The 18,729-nt window shown below is 49.7% G+C and overlaps 1 protein-coding gene across 33 annotated transcripts in view; it reads left to right on the top strand.

The window, feature by feature from the left end:
• Positions 1-18,729, top strand: part of STK33 (serine/threonine kinase 33) — a 151,433-nt gene that overhangs the window by 1,377 nt on the left and 131,327 nt on the right. For 22 of the 33 annotated variants that reach the window (XR_014814454.1, XR_014814456.1, XR_014814457.1 and 19 more), the window contains exon 2: positions 12,362-12,407. The exons of the other annotated variants lie outside the window; for them this stretch is intronic. The gene's annotated coding sequence lies outside the window, so the exon portion shown is untranslated. The remainder of the gene's footprint in view (positions 1-12,361; positions 12,408-18,729) is intronic. 33 annotated transcript variants of the gene reach the window in all.

Raw genomic sequence — 18,729 nt, forward strand, 5'->3', positions numbered from 1 at the left:
TGACCACATACATTATCAAACAGACCAAGCTGCCTTTGAGAGTAAACGAGAGGACTGTAATTTGCACTGGGACCGTCCCTCAGGCACTGGAGCAAATGGGCACCACCTGTGAGGTCCGGTGGCCGCTTCCTCCTCTCTGGCCTTGTCTTACACCAGCCCCGCTCCCTGACCCCTGCTCTCTGTGTCCCGTTGCAGTGACGCTGTCTCAGTCTTTTGTTGCTCTTCTCCCGCCTACCTCAGGGCCTTTGCACCTGCTCTTCTCCTTCCAGGTACGTGCTCCCCCTTCTGGTGAACTCTCACCTGTCCTTCACGTCTCAGATGAGCTCTCTGCTCAGGAGAGCCGCCACGGACCACTCTGTCTAGAAGAACCCCCTGGGGACAGGCCCTTCTGACACCAGTTTTCTCTCCTTAGGAGCCCTGCCACAGTTTCACTTTTATTTGTCTTTGTGTCACACAGTATGTAGTTGACAAATCCTTAAATATTTGAATTATAAGGATTTCCTTGTGCCATTAAACAGTCTCTCGAGATAACCTCATGCTTAAGAGTACAGACTCCTGAGCCAGGCAGGTGCAGAGATGTAACTTTCAGCTCTGTCACAGTTCCTTACCTGAAACCTAGGGGGCTACGCATGTTTTAAAATTCAGAGTTTTTCAAATTCTAGAAAGACAGTATGGTATATAAACCGAATCTCTTCCAGTGGGGTCCAGAGCTGCACCCTATAATCAAACACATTAATTTTCCTCTAGCGAGATGGTGTCACTCGAAGTGGGATGAATGAATACTGTACATGTGTTTGTGTCAGTTCAGGTCAGCGTTTGCCAGCAAATCAGTTCGCCACAAATTCATTGAGAACACGTGGTGTTGGGAGCTTTTGGGATTTTTAGACTTTGAGATAAGGGTGTGTGAGTCTGTGCCAGTGTAACCTTGACCCGATTACTTAGCTTCTCTTCGCAGCTGTGTTTCTCACCTGCAAAGCAGAGGTGGTGCTAGCACCTCCCTGGCTCCCAGGTTCCGTTACGTCGTTGGAGGAGTAAGTTAGTTATATGTGGCGAATGGTCCTCAGTCAGGGCTGCGAAGAGTCAGATCTTACCGTATCATTTTTATCGCCTCCATAATAATCCACACTGTGGCCGAACCATAATTTATTTGCAGGTTCCTTATTGTTGGTTAATTGCATGTCGGGTACAAAAATGTAGAGATGAAGGTCTTTTGCTCAAATCCCTTGACTAGATTTTTGAGCACTGATGATCAGTTCCTAAAAATGAAATTACAAAGGGCAGATGAATGCTCTTCAAACATGCTGCCACCTTGAGAAAGATGACACCAGTTTACCATCCTGTGTCAGTTTTATGACACCTGTGTTGGTGTCATTATTTTTAAGAAATCTGCAAATTTCACAGGTAAAATAGTGCTTCGTTTTAACGGACACCTCCCATTATCAATATGTTTAAGCATTAAAGAGTCTCGATATTAGCTGTTTCTTCTCTGCGAATTGCCTACACATGCTTTTGGTGGCTTTTGTATAGGAGTCTCCGTTGTTTAATCGTTTGATTTCTGCCTCCCCTTCCCCTGGGGGTGGGTGGGGGGAGCCGTATGCTGGGCTTTGGCTGGAACTAGTTGGATAAGGTATCTCTGAAGGCTGGGCGAGGTGTTACTGGCCTGCAGGCTACAGAGCGATGTAGAAAGCAGAGTTTCACAGGCCGAATCTTGGGGAAAACCTGAAATCAAGACCAGGCTGTTGATCTGAATCTCCTGGCCAGCAGGCCTTTGAGAAAGAGGCCGTCGAGGTAGGAGGCCAAGGACCAAGGCAGAAGAAAGAGGCAGCGTGATCCTGAGCGCGGGGGGAGAGGCGCTGTGACCTCCTTCTGTAGGGACCGGGCAATGTCTTGTGCGGGTGAGACAGGAGTGCGGGCTGTGGGGCTGGGCGCTCAGACCCCGATGGGTGTGAACTCGGTGCAGAGTAAGGAGAGTGACCCTTGCTTGCCACATCCGGCATTTCTCCGACAGTTGCCTTTTCATTTCATTCTTGATAGCTTTTGATTTATAAAAATTAAAGCAATTTTATGTTGTCTCCTTACTGACTCTTCACCTTTTTTTTTTTTTTTTTTTTTTTTAAATCAGCAAATGTACATTGAACATCTTGTTTGTGTGTTTATGAATCTCTTGGAACTCTTTTTGTTGTTGTTGTTTTTGGTCTTTTTGCTATTTATTGGGCTGCTCCCACGGCATATGGAGGTTCCCAGGCTAGGGGTCGAATCGGAGCTGTAGCTGCCAGCCTACGCCAGAGCCACAGCAACGCTGAATCCGAGCCACATCTGCAACCTACACCACAGCTCACAGCAACGCCGGATCCTTAACCCACAGAGCAAGGGCAGGGATCGAACCCTCAACCTCATGGTTCCTAGGCAGATTCGTTAACCACTGCGCCACGACGGGAACTCCTGACTCTTCCCTTTTTGATTCATAGCTTTTATGCTTGGAAAGTCGTCTTCATGCAGAGCCCACATAACAAACCACATTCTCTTTAAAGGTGTTACTTGTGATGTCAGCAAATCAAGGAGAGTTAATGGAGGTGAAAGAGAATTGCGTGGCGTGATTTCTAATATATCCTGAAAGATGATGCTATAAAGGGCCATGCCGCCTGTGACCTTCATGTCACCTTGAGGATGGCAGAAGAGAGCTGCTGCTGCTGCTGTAAAGGCGCTTGACGGAGACTTTTTCTGGCCGTGTCTGTCATACACTGTGAACTTGTCGAATCGTATCCTCGGAGGCTTTGAGACGCGTCCCGAAAGAGATGTGATCTCTGAGGATACTTTTCTGCTATATCCATCTGATGATCCTGTGTGGTATCTCAGGCACCTGCGGTGGTTAGACACTGAGAAATAATTTCCCTGTTTTTAAAACAGACTGTAAAAATGGAAAATGAAGAGTTTCTTTCATGGCTCAGTGGTTCCATGAGGTTGTGGGTTCCGTCCTTGGCCTGGCTCAGTGGGTTAAGGATCCGGTGTTTTGGTGAGCTGTGGTGTAGGTCGCAGATGTGGCTCAGGTCCCGCGGGGCTGTGGCTGCGGTGCAGGCCGGCAGCTGTAGCTCAGATTGGACCCCTAGCCTGGGAACTTCCATATGCCGCGTGTTCGGCCCAAGAAAGCAACGAATGAATAAATAAATAAAAATCAAAAGGGGAAATGTAATGCAGAATTAACTGCCAGCCTCCTGGGCACTGGGGCAGCCGCTTTGAGATGTGCTTAGGGGTTTCCGGTCCTGCTGAGCTTCAGAAGGCATCTCTGAGGTGGACTGGGTCCTGCTGGGGTCGGTCCCAGGGTTCCAGAACGTGGAGCGTAAGTAGACAGACCGTTAAACTACATTCGTATAGCTTTTCTTAGTTTACTAACTAAAATAAATCTTTTCTTAGTTTATTAAAATAAATCGTAGGGTGCGTGCGAGACTGATCACCTCGCAAATTCCTGCGGTTTTATCTGTTCAAAGTTGTTTTATTTGGGGAAGATTTTAAGGTGGGGGCAGCAACCTTTATAATTAATCAGAGCAACCCTCCTCCTCAGAGTGGACTGTCTTTCTTAATAGCCACTGGCCTCTCACTCTGACTGTCAGTGAGGATGTGGTTTAAGGCCAGGAATAAAGTGAGAAAAAACAACCTTCTACTGATGAAGAGGAGCTGATTTAGAAATACTGTTCCCATTTGCCTTGTTTTTTGATCTAAATTCTTTAGTAGACATTATTAACTTTTATAAACTTTCATTCAACAAACATTTATGGGGTGCCCCCGTGTGCTGGGCACAGTTCTGGCATATCGTCTTCTATTTTCACCTTCACGTGGCGTGTGCACCAGCTCTGCTCGGGACTCCGTGTCCCTGACGGGAGCTGGGTTCACCTGGAAAGGCCGGTCCCTTGGCCTGGGACGTGTTCGTTCAGAGAGTCTAGGAGAAGCCTCGTGGAGGAGACGCGGCCCGTCTCTGACGCTGAGATGCTGGCGGTGCAAAGCGCTGCTGTGCTGCGCTGTCATCGTCGGGGTGACGTGTCCCTCTGCGGGACAGAGCTTCGCTGGGCAGAATCCACGCACCCCTTACCAGAGGCAGCGCGTCCGAGGCTCCGGTTCCTAGACGTGAATTATTTCAAATCTGTTCGCTGTCAGCAGATCGGACGTAGGCTCTTGTATCTGCTCCAGGGAGCCCGGCTTCCAGCGGCTGAGATATTGGGAAGAAAGCAAATATTTATCCGTGGACGTTTTTCTGGAAGTCAAATTAATTTTTTCTCGGTCTTCTGTATGCCGGTGTTCAGTTTATGGCAATAAAAGTCAGCGCTTTTCCTATTTGTTATTATGAACGTAAACAGCAGCGTCCAGCAGTGATTTTCAAGTTAATGTGGTTGCTTTCCTCTCATAGCTCTTTGACGGTACACATGTTATGCTGTGTACACTTAGCTCCTTTTTGTACTTGCAGCTCACGTTTTAATTGAGAGATATGATTAACATAGCATATAATTAATCCTTTGAAAGTGTGAAATTAAGTTTTGAGTGTATCACAAGGCTTTGCAGTCGTCACCGCCGCCTCCTTCTGGAATGTTCCATCGCCCCAGGAAGGGACCTCACACCCTGGGCGGCTCCATTCTCCCTGCCCCCGGGCCCTGGCGCACCCGGGTCTCTCTGCGGATTTGCCTGCCCGGGCGGAGGTTTTCTGGAAACGGGCTCGTGTGCTGTGGCGCCCCTTGCATTGGGTTCCCTCCCTGAGCGCGGTGTTTTCAAGACTCGTTTCTGTTGTGGGAGATCAGTCACTCCAGATACGGTCCCACTGGAGGACACGCCTGACGGTTTGGTCCCTTCCTCGGTGGGGCCCCTGCGTCTTTGTTTTCTTTGCTTTTGTGAGCAGTGCGCACGTGAAAATCCTCGAGTGAGTTTGGTGTGAACACGTCTCCTCCTCGTGTCCCCCGCGTCCGCCTCTCGGCGTAGCCGGGCTCGTCCCTGAGTGTCACCGCAGGTAGCGTTTCCGAGACTGTTGCTCAGAGTGGCCGCACCGGGCACAGCCCCGTGGCCGACGTGGAAGGAGTCTCATTTCTCCACAGCAGCACCAGCCCTGTTTTATGGTCGCTCTCGCTTTTTTTGTTTTTCTTGTCTTTCTAGGGCCGCTCCCTCGGCAGATGGAGGTTCCCAGGCCAGGGGTCGAATCAGAGCTGTAGCTGCCGGCCTGCGCCAGAGCCACAGCAACTCGGGATCCGAGCCGCGTCTGCAGCCTACACCACAGCTCACGGCAACGCCGGATCCCTAACCCACGGAGCAAGGCCAGGGATCGAACCTGCAACCTCACGGTTCCTAGTCGGATTCGTTAACCACTGAGCCAGGCCGGGAACTCCAGGTGTCTCTCTTTTGATTCGGACCCTCTGACTCAGCGTGAGGAGCCACCGCAGGGTTCCTTGGAGCCGCATTTCCCCCGAGCCGAGTGATGCAGGACATCCCGGGCCACTCGCGTCTCTTCTGTGGAGGAGTGTCTGTCTAACTCCTTTGTTTGTTTGGATTGTCCTTTTTCATTCTTTGTACATTCTGGATACTAGACTATCAGATCTCTGACCTGCAGACATTCCTCCCGTTCTGTAGGTTTTTACTTGCTTAGCAGTGTCCTTTGAGGAACAAAAGTTTTAATTTTATCAAGTTCAGTATATCGGTTTTTACTTTGGTTGCTTGGCTTTAGATGTCATATCAGAAACTATCGCCTAATTCAAGTTCATGAAGATTTACGTGTGTGTTTTTTCTAAGAGTTTTGCAGTTTTACCTCTTGTAAAATTAGGTCTTTGAGGAGTTCCCATGGTGGCTCCGATGGGAACCATGAGGTTGTGGGTTCGACCCCTGGCCTTGCTCAGTGGATGAAGGATCCAGCGTTGCCGTGAGCTGTGGTGTAGGTTGCAGAGGCGGCTCGGATCCTGTGTTGCTGTGGCTCTGGCGTAGACCGGTGGCTACACCTCCTATTCGACCCCTAGCCTGGGAACCTCCATATGCAGCGGAAGCGGCCCTAGAAAGACAAAAAAAAAGAAAGAATAAATAAATAAAAAATTAGGTCTTTGATTCACTTTGAGTTAATTTTTTTTTTTTGAAAAGGTGCGCCTTTGTTTTTTTTTTGTTTTTGTTTTTGTTTTTGCCATTTCTTGGGCCGCTCCCGTGGCATATGGAGGTTCCCAGGCTAGGGGTCGAATTGGAGCTGTAGCCACCGGCCTACGCCAGAGCCACAGCAACGCGGGATCCAAGCCGCGTCTGCAACCTACACCACAGCTCACGGCAATGCCGGATCCTTAACCCACTGAGCAAGGGCAGGGATCAAACCCGCCACCTCATGGTTCCTAGTCGGATTCGTTAACCACTGCGCCACAACGGGAACTCCAAAAGATAGGCCTTTGGTAATTGCTTTGTATCATACAGTTACAAAGCAGTTAGAAATTTCTGAAAGGATTTTATTGTTAAAAAAGTTCATTCTTGCATAAATAATACCTAGGACTTCCTTGGAACACTGTTGTTCAAGGGACCTGGTCAGATCTGCTCAAACAGGACAGGCCCACGTTTCCAGCCCCCCCGGGAATGACGCCGTGTGTAGAATCCAAGGCCTCTGCATGCGGACACCACGTCGGGCGAGGCCCTCCGGAGAGGGCGCCCGAGGGTTTTGCTCTGGGATGCGCCCCTTGAGCTGTTGGAGTCTGCGCTGACCCGAGTGTGCGTGGGGCAGAGGTGTCCAGAGTCTTTCCTTTGCATGAGGGGACCCGCTGTCCCAGGAGCCTTGGTTGTGCAGCTTCCGTTGTTTGTCTGAGTCAACTCGTGAGTCACGTTTTGAGGAAACAAAATTTGGCTGATTGCTTGTCGCCTCCGTTAGAAGCCGCCGTCCTGCCCAGAAGGCCCTGCAGGTAAAGGAGCATCTGTCCGGCTGCTTAGGACGCTGGCTCCAGCCCCTGCGCAGGCTGCCGAGGTGCCCAGTTGGCCTGTGGGGGTGTGAGCTCCGGGGCTGCTCCCCCCAGTCTAACTGCGGCCCCTCAGGTGGCCCCGGAGCTGTCCCTTGGCTCTTTCCCCTGAGGTGCAGCTGCCCTCACCCTTTCCTTCCAGACTCACGGGGGGAGCGTGGGACAAGCTGTCAAGGTTTCAGCAGAGACACGTTCCGTTTCCAGGGCAGGCAGGGCTTCTCCGCCCCTTCATGCTTCCTTTTGAAAGGCCCTCCCTCTGGAATCACGACTCACTGAGCCTGGCTTTTTCCAGAATCCCGTTTTCTTGAAATGCAGTGGTGGGAGGGAGGTTCGTGTTCCGCCCAGCGGCTCGGGTTTGCGGTGCGCGGTGCGGGAGGAGCTCAGGCCTGGGGTCGGGCACAGTTTTGTCCCTGCAGCCCCACCTGAGGTTTCTTTCTAATACGGGTTTACCATCCTAGCTTCCCAGGCTTATTGAAAAACAAATCAAATACCGTATATAAAGTGCTTGTCAAATTGTAGCTCCTCAATAAATGCTACTTTCCTTTCTCTTCCAGATTTTCTGGGAAATTCGTTAAGTACAGTTTTGTTTTGTTTTGTTTTTAGGGCCACACCCGTGGCATATGGAGGTTCCCAGGCTAGGGGTCGAATTGGAGCTGTAGCCACTGGCCTACACCACAGCCACAGCAACACCAGATCCGAGCCACGTCTGTGACCTACACCCCAGGTCACGGCAACGCCGGATCCTTAACCCACTGAGCGAGGCCAGGGATCGAATTCGCAACCTCATGGTTCCTAGTTGGATTTGTTTCCGCTGCGCCAAGACGGGAGCTCCAAATACATTGTTTTTTAAACTCCATGGAATCTCAGGAGTGGAAGGGACCTTCACGCCTGTGACCGAAGCACTTGCCGTATCTGTCAAGGCTCCTTTCCTGTTTCTCCGCTTGATGTATTCAGTCAGTTTTTACTGATCACGTCCTGTGTTTCAGGCGCTGCCCTCCGGATGTCTGTCGCACATCAGAAGAGGGAGACGACAGGCAGGGGACACAGAGCCTGGCACGTGGCTGGCACCCCACCTACCCCGCCTCCCTCCCGTGATTCACTCACGTCCGAAATGCTGCGCCAGACCCCGCGCTAAGCTCCAGGCGTGCAGACGCGGCCTTGGCGAGCTCGCAGTCTGTTCCAGAGGGACCCAGACCCAGAGGGGGTCGCCTCCTGCGGGAGGAGTTGGGGAGACGCTGGGCTGGTGCACGCGGAGCTGGGAGAGCTCCCCCCCCAGCCGGGCCGTCGGGCTCTGGGGGCTGAGGAGTAGGTGGGAGGCCCGGCGGTGGGGACGGCGTGGGTCTGAGGGCGTCGGTATGAGAATGATCGCAGTGGCGGACAGCCTGCCGCGCTGGGCAGAGGCTGAGCTCCGCTGGGGGGGAGACACAGGCGTGGTGTGTGGCGAAGGACGCACGTCGGTCTTGGTTTTCTTCTCCTTCCTCTCAGCCTCGCCGAAAAACCCTCCTCTTTGTCTTCTGTCTTCAGCATTTCCCCCCAGCCTGCGAGGTGGGGCTCCTGCTTCCCCGTGTCTCTCCTTCAGCATCGCGGGGGCTTTGCCGTCCGCCGTGGCCGGGGAGAGCTCCCTCTGGGGCTGAGCACCAGCTCCGGAGGGGTCTCTGTCCCTCTCTGCCCATCAGGTTGGCGGAAAGGCCCCGCGTGGACGTGCTGCCCCGGGTCTTGCTGGTGCGGGGCCCGTGCGATCGTCGCCCAGGGGGCACTTTGACAGCTCTGCTGTGGGCCGCGCCTCGAGGGTCCCTCTTGCACTGCCTTTTGCAGGTACCCGCGGGGCCGACGACGGGCCCAGCAGCGCAGGAGCTGTCACTGGGGCAGCCTCTTCGGTAGCCTGTCCTTTATCCTTCAAGACACAGGCCAGGCCGCCACGTCAGGGTTTGCAGCGGTCGCTCCCGGGGGCTTTGTTCCGAGAGCCTCCCTGTGGGAGGGTGAAGGAGCTGGGCCTGGGGAGACGCGGGAGGGCGTGCGGGCAGGGCCGAGAGCGCTTGCCAGGCGTGGGAAGGGTCCTGCAGGTGTAGCAGACAAGGCACCAGATTTTGGGCTTTGATTCTGCCTTCTTTCTTACTGGCGTTATTATTATTTTTTCATCTAAATTCTTTTCAGCCTAAAATAATTCTGTGATTCAGTAAATGAAACAGGCGGTAACTATGCTGATTAGATCTAGATTCTTGAGGCAGATTGAATGGCAGCATTTTAGCTCTCTGAGCTCAGCCACTAGTGAATTGAAATTGTAATAGCTGTATTTATTATACTCGGAATTGAATGAGCAATTAATAAGCCATTCCTTAGCCCCATATTATCTCTGTTTTACAGACTAATTTTTTTCAATAGGATTTCCTTAATTGTATCAAATGTTTCATTCCCAGAATGCTTAACTTGTCTGATTCGTATAATCTCCAGGGAAACTAAACAGTCTTAATTACATCCAGCATTTTGATTTCATTTGATTCTTGAGATGAAATTAAAGGAATTTTTTTTAAAGGCTCTGACTGCTCTGTACATACCTGTGCTTACTGCGGGTTGCGCACCTTTGGTCCCATACATTAGCCTTACCGGTGTCTCGGAGAATTTAGCTCGAGGTCCAGCATGTCGCGTGGGTAGCGTCTTTCTGGATGAGGCGCTCGATGACACCGTGGCTGAAGCTGCCCTCCCCCATTTTCCTCGTCCCTGGCTTCGGAGGCGTTGGCTTCTGTGTTCCGTCTCCGTGGCACACCCACGACTTGGCCCGCGGGAAGCAGAGGTTTCCTGGGTTTGACTCCATCCCACATGTCTGCTTCCTGGTGAATACGTGTTGGCGATGATGGTGGCCTTGGTCTCTTAGTTTGAGATGCCGCTTTTCACTGGCGATGTTGGCCCGTCGAATTTGACCCAGAGGCGACCGAAGGGCCGGGCACGGTGAAGGGTCTGTAAACGGGTGGGGGACCGCTGCGGATGTCGGGATGCGTGAAGACAGCCGGCCTCTGGGCAGTGTCACCAGGTTACGTGTTGCTGCGTATCTAGAGGACGGGGACGTGGTAAAGACGGACCGGCTGTCAGGACAGACTCGGTGCCACCGACAGGGAGGTCGCTGGGCTCGACCGGGAAGGAGCTCCGCCACTGGAGTCCAGCGACACCAGCTTCTTGGGGAAAGTGGGGACCGGCTGCTGTCGTTGGGAGACGTGGAGCAGTGTCCGTGTGCACGTCCCTCCGCTCTCTGACCGGAGCCCCGGGCCGTATCTGATGTCCTTTGATGCTCCTTCCAATCCCTGAGGCCGTGACCGCGTCTCCACTCCCTCGTCTGGATTTTGCTCTGGTGCTTGACGTGATGAACACAGTGAGCCTGTATGTTTATGTGAATTTCTGTTCCTGAACACGCCTTTGCCAAGAAGGCTCTGGCGCGGTGGATAAGAGCCGGCCGATACTAAATTGTCTTCCTGGGTGACTCACAAAGAGGGTGGGCGCATACACACTCTCCCACACATCCCCCACCTGTTTTGTGTCATTGAGCGTTACTGTACCTTCGTGGTTTTGTCCTCTGTGCCTGTTGGAATCAAAATGGATCAAGCTATATGCTAGAGAGACGTCTGAGCCTCATAGGAACATTTTTAAAAAAATTTTGAACACGTGTTATCAGATCGATTTAAAAAATACTGTTGTTAAGCGTTCAAAATAAAGCCAAAAAAGCTTTTGCAGACGTAGGGGTTAAAACTTGGTACTTGTATTGTGCGGCTACTTTGGAAGGATCTATAGATAAAGTAGTTTGGACATCAGCCAGTGGCCGAGACATTTAAGCACAGGGAGTGGGAGCACGGTTGTCATTTTGGAAATTGTGTTTTCAGAATCCCTCACACATGGGACTGGTGGGCGCAGGATTAGTGGTTTCGTGTGGAATCACCACTCACTGCAGGTCTGACGTGGGGTCGTAGAGGTAAAATGAAATCCATCTTCCTGAAGAAATACTTGTTTTTCGAAATGATTAAACTGATTTTTGTGCAAACCACTAAGAGCTCAAAAAATACAGCCCTTGTGAAAGAAGACTTAGTGCGTTTAGCTTTCACACCCTTCGCTCACTGTGGATGGAATGCCTTTACATCGCTGTGGGTTATCCTGCCAATAAACTGACAAAATAGGGGCGATGACGATGACAGGCCCTCTCTTTGGAAGGGGCTCAACCTCCAGGGACACATGTTCTCTCTCAGGACAGACTTTCTTCCGAAGTGGGGAGGCTCCATCTAAGGGCTGGGTTTCTTTTCCAAAGTCTCTCGAGAAGCCTGTTTTCTGGGAGAACCTAAGCACAGCGATGCATCCTGTAGCTGCTCGCAGGTGCAGCAGGCCGTGGGGGTGTGGGGAGGAGAGCAGCCCCACCCTCAGATTGGTGGACTCCGGTGTAGGTGATGGGGGGACCCCGGGAGGAGGGGGTGGCGGAGGCGAGGGGGTTAGTGAGCCGCCGACCCTGCAGAGCTGGAGGCGCCCGTGGGCCGTCCTCCTCGATGCTCTCAGTAGGCAGTTGTGTGTGGGCCTGGGTGGCTGCCACCGCGGCAGCTGGAATTCAGAGACGGGGGCTGCCAGACCCAGGACAGCGTCTGTGAACGGAGGCTTGGGTGCCGTAGGCAGGGGCCCTCTAGGTAAGGGGGGAGCAGCATGCTCGGCGCCGTCTGGTCGGAGCGGATACTCCCTGGCAAGCCTGGAGCTGGAAGGAGCAGTGACGGAGGCGACCAAAGTTCTAGGCATTTTCTTCTTGTACAGCCTGTGGTCTTGGGCACCTCACTCTTCTTTGTCTTTCATTTAATTAATTTGTTATTTAAAAATCATTTAAATTCATAGTTAATAGCTTGCCCTTCAATTGCAAATGTTCACCTACAAAAGAAGAATGAAAATGCCTGCTCTGTTTTTTCATAGTTGTTGAGAAATTAGAATGGCCTTTAATGGACTTTGTGTTTTTGAGATTCTTATTCCAGCACTTGGCAAACAGCAACGTGCGGTTACAGAGATGAGTTGGTGGCGTTTGGTAATCGGTAGAGATTACGTAGATGTGCTGCGTTTCCTGGCAGCTGTGCAGCGGCTCCTCATCGACCTGCTCCTGAAATTCAAACCCTTTAGCTGACGCGTCGGGGTCTGGACCAGCCTCTGGGGGGCTGCACAGTGGGCACAACTGGGTGGAAGGCGTGTCTTTCCGAAAGAGGAGCCAGCAGAATTTGCTCGCTGAGAAGAAGAAGGAGGCGAAAAGTGATCCGTGGTGCCTGTAGCTCTGGGACTTCCGGGTCTCTAGTGCGATTTCAGTGGAACATTGACTAGAACGCTTTCCAGGAACTCTGCTGAGTGGTTTATATGCTCGATTTAAACTAATTCTCCCAGTAACTGTCATCACCCCCCTCTTACAGATGAGGAAACTGGAGTTTGGAGAAACTTGCCTGAGGCCACACACTGGTAAGTGGCAGAGCTTCTGCGTGTAACTCTCACACTTTGGATTTGTTTAGCTTAAAGTTTAATTATTATTTGAATAGATAATAGTTGAACTTGGTACATAATTTAAAAATAGAAGCGAATATAGTGGAAAAATCTTCCTTTTGTCCCTGTCCTCCTGACACTTACGCCCCTACAGTGAGTGTGTCTTCAGAGGTGTGTGTGTAAGTTACTAGTATAAAGTGCGCATATATAATAATACTTGTTATATGTAAATATGAGCTACCCTTCTTCTGCATGAATGGCAGTATACCATATGCCTTCACCTCGATTTTTTCTTTTTCTTTTTTTTGCCTAACAGTGTCTAGGAGGTTGTTCCAGTTTTTAAAAAGTCTCTTGTTTTTCAGTTGCTGCATGATAACCCACTGTATGGATGCACCACTAATGCTTTTTGAAAAGGCATTTGGGTGTTTCCCAGTGTTTTGCCATGACTACCAATGCTGTTTTGAGTAACTCTGAATTTAGGTTATTTTGTGCCTGTGTGAGTCCACATGAGGTTCTGGTAAACAAGAACCAGGGGGAGCTCTGAGTAAGTATATGGTGAGGTTCGCTGCAGGAAGAGCCCCACTTTCTTACTACCAAGGAAGGGTTTTCATCCCAGGTACGGGCGTGCGAGAAATCAGCAAATGCACGAGTGCTTCTCCATCAGCAGGGCTCCGTGGCAAGCGCTGCCGCCGTGTGCATGCAAAGGCTTGCTGAGAGCAGAAAAAGTGGGAAAAGACGAGGTTACGGCCCCGTCGGCTGACGTGGAGGGAGTGTCTGCCTGCGAGCAGTCGTTTACTCAGCAGAGTGAAACTTTCATTCCGAAGGAAGAATGACTCCTGCTGCACTTTCGGAAAAGCTTTCCTGGAGAGGCCCCGTCCCATTGGACCTGTCGTAGGGTTGTGGTGCGGTGCTCGTGCAGGAAGTTCGCCACATGAAAATGGCTGTAGTGGCTCTGCTGCCATGGAGGGCATCCGGAAAGTGGGCAGAAGGGAATGTTTAAGATCTGTATGTAAAATGCGGATTGGAGAGGGGCGCAGGTGAAGTGCATGCGTCTTTACAGCTTCTGCCCGGTAGAGCAGAACCTGAATGTGAAGATAAACATTAATATTCCACAGTCCTTTTATTTTCCTGTTTTTGGGAAGATATCACTGTTTTTCAGAAGTGATATCGAATATCTTAAACTAAGCACAAAGACCATAGAAAATATATTTCTGTGCCCAGAGGAACAAGTTTAAGGAGGTGGCATGGCAGAGCCAGGAGACGTATCGGAGCTTATTCTGCTTATAATAAGCACATTTTGCGTAAATAGGAAATAATAAATAAAGCTGGTGGGAAGTCATACAGACTTTTGAAATTTGAGTCAAGACTGGTTTTAATTTGATCTATAATATTCTCATTTATTAATTATGCATTTTTTTGTCTTTTTTTTTTTTTTTTTTTGTCTTTTTGCTATTTCTTGGGCCGTTCCCGCGGCACATGGAGGTTCCCAGGCTAGGGGTCGAATCGGAGCTGTAGCCCCCGGCCTACGCCAGAGCCACAGCAACGCAGGATCCGAGCCGCATCTGCAACCTACACCACAGCTCATGGCAACGCCGGATCGTTAACCCACTGAGCAAGGACAGGGACCGAACCCGCAACCTCATGGTTCCTAGTCGGATTCGTTAACCACTGCGCCACGATGGGAACTCCGTTAATTTTTCTTTATGGCTATTTTCTGTTTCTTAGTTGTTAGCTCTAGAATCTATACTAAATGAACCTTTAGTTTACTGTAATTATTGAACTTAATTATTGAAACAACTAAACTCTCTTGTCTAGAAATAGAACTTCTTAGTTGACTTGCATTGCATTTGCTGGATAATGACTGCTCGCCATAGAGTGATGTCAAATCTGGCAGTCGTGTCATATCGGCTAGTGTAGTACTTTCTGTTAACTCTGTGCTAGCATTCTGGGGCTCCTTCTAAAGGAGTCTTCTTGTCGCACAGCCCCTGTTCTGCCCCATTGGCTCCTGCCATAGCCAACTGCCCTCCCTTCCAAGTGTGGTTGGACTAGAGCTGGGTAATTTTTTTTTTTTTTTGTCGTTTGTCTTTTTAGGGCTGCACTCATGGCATGTGGAGGTTCCCAGGCTAGGAGTTGAATTGGAGCTGTCGCTGCCAGCCTATACCACAGCCATAGCAGTGCCAGATCTGAGCCTTGTCTGTGACCTACACCACAGCTCATGGCAACGCCGGATCCTCAACCCACTGAGTGAGGCCAGGGATCGAACCCACAACCTCATGGTTCCTAGTTGGATTCATTTCCGCTGCGCTACAATGGGAACTCCTAGAGCTGTCTAATTGATACGTAGGCTTTCCAGCAGTTTATGGCTTGTGTTGTTTGGTATGTAAAAGTGAAATGATCAGATAGGCTCATTTGTATAACATTTGACTGTCAGTGTCAATTTTTTAGGTTTATTTATTTCCTCTTGTTACATTAGATGGTTTTGTGAAAATCAAGTAATTTGGAAAGTACTTAAAAAAAAAAAATGAAAGCGTGAATGCCTAGGAACAGACGTAGCTTTTTTTTTTTTTTTTTGCTTTTAGGGCTGCACCTGTGGCATATGGAGGTTCCCAGGCTAGGGGTCGAATGGAAGCTATAGCTGCCAGCCTGCACCACAGCCACAGCAACACAGGATCCGTGCTGCATCTGTGACCTACACCACAGCTCATGGCAACGCCGGATCCTTAACCCACTGAGCTCGGCCAGGGATCGAACCCATGTCCTCGTGGATGCTAGTCGGATTCGTTAACCGCTGAGCCGCGACAGGAACACACTTACTTTGATCGTTGGTTGCAATTCTCGCTTTGAATGGGGGGGGGGATCAGCTCGGAGTTTAGACTCTTCTTTTTTCTTGTCTCTGCAAAGCTCTGAGCACGGGTGCGAATGACGCAGACGCTGGTGAGATGCTGACGGCGAGAGGATGGGAGGTTGGGGAGCTACCGCTGTTTGTTTCCGCCCCCTCAGTCCTCCTCTTAGATCTCTCTTCATCCTCTCGACCTCAGGTGCTTGCTTTCTGCTTCTCGGGTACGGCTTCCCCCAGACCTTCCCTACGCCGTCTGCTAATGGTGGTTTGTCACTGGTTGGCGAGCTCTTTGATTGAGTTCGTTTCTGTGGTATCTGCCTCCCATGTAACAGACGTGTAGGAAGTTGCGTAGAAGCGGGCCGGAGGCTCCTGTGCACTTTTTGCCTGTCCTCTAAGAGTGACATCCTGCGTGACCGTAGGGTAGCATCGATACCAGGGACCTTCCGTACAGCAATTGGGGTGTGTGTGTGTGTATAGTGTGTGTGGTTCTGTAGAACTTTTTGCACGTGTGTAGTTTTGCTTCGCATCGCTGCAGTCAAGATGCCGAACTGGATTCTCTTCCTTGTGCTCCTCCGGCACCGCCATACCCACCTCTGCCCGTCCGTAACCCCTGGCAACCACTCATTTGTTCCATAATTCTGTTATTTCAAGAACGTGATGAAAATGGAATCAGAAGGTGCATTATAGTTTGAGATTTGGGCTTTTTTCACTTGGTGTAATTCCCCTGAGGTTTGTTCTCTCTCTCTTTTGCTTATTACCGAGTAGTATTCCTTGGTGTGGACATACCACCGTTTGTTTCATGGTTAGCCTGTTAAAGGCCTTCGGGTAGTTTCCAGTTTTATCTAGTACTCATCAGGCCACCTAGTCATATGCAGGTTTTTCTGCGAATGTAAGTTATCATTTCTTTGGGACAAATGCCCAAGAGTACCATGCTGTGGTGAACGAGAAGTCCGTTTTAGCGGCTCTGTCATTTTACATTTCTGCCAATACCGCAGATCTAATATGCTAACATCTTAACCAGCGTTTGGCATGGGCACTTTTTTGTTTTAGCCATGTGGAGGGGTGGTACCTTGGGACTTTAACTCACAGTTCCCTAATGGCTGATAATGCTAGTCCTATTTTCATGTGCTCATTTGCCGTTTGTGTGTCTTCTTTGGTGAAGTGTCTTCTCATGTGTTTTTCCTATTTTCTAATCAGATTTTTAAATGTTGAGTTTTCAGAATCCTTTATATATTCTAGATACAAGTCATTGTCAGATATGCGATTTGCAAATTTTTCCTCCTAGTTTATAATTTGTCTTTTTAATACTTAATAGGGTCTTTCAAAGAGCAAAATTTTAAAAATTTTGATGAAGTTAACAGTGTTTTTTAATCTGTTGGGGTTTTTTTGGAAAAAAATGGGCATTCAGTTTGAAGTTTATTGAACCTTCTGAATCTGTGGGTTTGTAGTTTTTCGTCATGTTTGGAAAAGCTTCAGGCATTATTTCTTTGTCTCTTCTGCTCTCTTTTCTCGCCTTTCGATGCTCCATTTAAATTTGTGCTGGATGCTTGACAGTGTCCACAGGCCACTGAAGCACTGTTTATTTTTCCTTGGCGCCTTCCTTCTCTCTGGGTTCCTTTAGGTAGATCCTTGACTGTGTCTTCACATTAGCGGGCCTTTCCTTTGGAAGTATCTAATCTGCTGCTAATCCTGTTCACTCCGTCTCTCATTCCAGGCACTGTATATATATTTTTTAATCTGTAGAAATCCCATTCGGGTGGTTTGAACAGTATCACCCATGCCCTCAATCCTGGCCATGTAGTTCTCTGTCATTTTACACATGCACAGCACCTCTGTAGAGTCACTTTAACGTTCTTGTCTGCCAGTTCCGTCGTCTCTGTCATCGGGGGGCCAAATTTTCCTGACTCTTCGCACGCCTGGCAGCTTTTCACTGGAGGCCAGGCATTATGACTCTCATGATGTCGGTTGATGGATTTAGTCGACTTCCTTTACCCAGTGTTGGATTTTGGTCTGGTATGCGATTAGGTTGCTTGGTGTCCACCTTTTGAGACTTGATTTTAGCTTAATTAGGGCAGTCCAGAGCAGCCTTTGGAATAGGGCTCATTTAACTCTAATGCTAAGATGGACCCGTTCAGAGAATTCTCTCCACTGCTCTGTATGATGAGGTCTCTGCTTTCTGGCTGGTGTGGACAGAAACGGCCCCCAATCTTGCATCTGCTCTGGGAGTTGTTCTGCTGTTTCTTCTCAAGGCTCTCTTCCCCCTCCACCCTCTTCAGCCTTGGATGGGTTGAAAATTTTTTGTTGTTGTGGTAGAATACGTATGACATGAAATTTGCCATTTTAAGCATACAGTTAAGTGGCATTAATTATATTTACAGTGTTCTGTAGCTGTCACCACCATGTACGTCCCGAATACACCCATGAATCTTTTCGCCACCCCAAAGAAACTGTGGCCATTAAGCAATAACGTCCCGTTCCTGCCGCCTCCGCAGCCTCTCCTGTACATTCTCCTCGTCCCCTGGTCCAGGTCGTTTCCACAGTGCTTGTCTTCTTGCAGCTGGTTCATTTCACAGAGCGTGCGGTCTTCCAGCTTTGTCTTGGTTGGTCTTGGTGCTTATCGGCTCTTAGCCAGAGACTCACGGGGACCCGTCTGTAAATTTCTGGAGCTCTCCTTTTGTGAGTTTCCCCTTGCAGCTACCTTGGACTGCTGGGCCTTGTTGAGAGGGACGTCCTCCTCCTGTGATGCATCCCAGAAACTGCTGCTCGGCAGCGCGCTGGTAAACTTGTGGAACTCACGGTCTGTTTTCCTCCTCCCAGCCCACACAGGCCTGTGTTGTCAGTTGTGTGCTATCTGAAAACTACCGTGTCATGTGTTTTGTCCAGCTCCGGCCTTTTAAGGCAGAAGGGTAAATATGCCACCTGTTATTCCATCTTAATTAGAGGCAGAAATCTCCAGTGTGTGTGTTTTTAACAGCCTTGTTGATATATAGCTGACACGCAATAAGCTGTATATGCTTAAAGTGTACAATTTGATTGATTTCGATAAATGTTACACCTGTGAAGCCATCACCACAGTTAGACCGTAAGTGCCCCCATCACCCTCCAAAGTTCCCTCACGCCCCTTCAGTACTTGCCTCTGCCTCTCCGCGACAACTCCCTGTCCCCAGGGAGCCCGATCATTTGTCCCAGTAGGCGAATTTGCGTTTTCTGAAACTTTTTGCACTGGGAATTATACTACAGTACCCTTTTCTGTCTCTTTGTATTCACTGTGAAATTCAGCCTCGTCGTTGTCGTCGTGTTTACCGTAAAATCCATTGCTTCTTATTGCCGGCCAGCGTTCCCTTGTGTGGAGACACCGCTTCTGTTTATTCGTTCACCTGTTGGTGGACATTTGGGTGTTTGCAGTTTTTGGCTCTCACAACTAAAGCTGCTATGAACATATTGGTGGAAGGTTTTTGTGGA

The sequence above is a fragment of the Sus scrofa genome, chromosome 9 (assembly GCF_054392235.1).
Source record: "Sus scrofa isolate SSC_HxYL_T2T_F1_AM1 chromosome 9, Sscrofa_HxYL_maternal_Yorkshire_Landrace_v2.0, whole genome shotgun sequence".
Lineage (NCBI taxonomy): Eukaryota > Metazoa > Chordata > Mammalia > Artiodactyla > Suidae > Sus > Sus scrofa.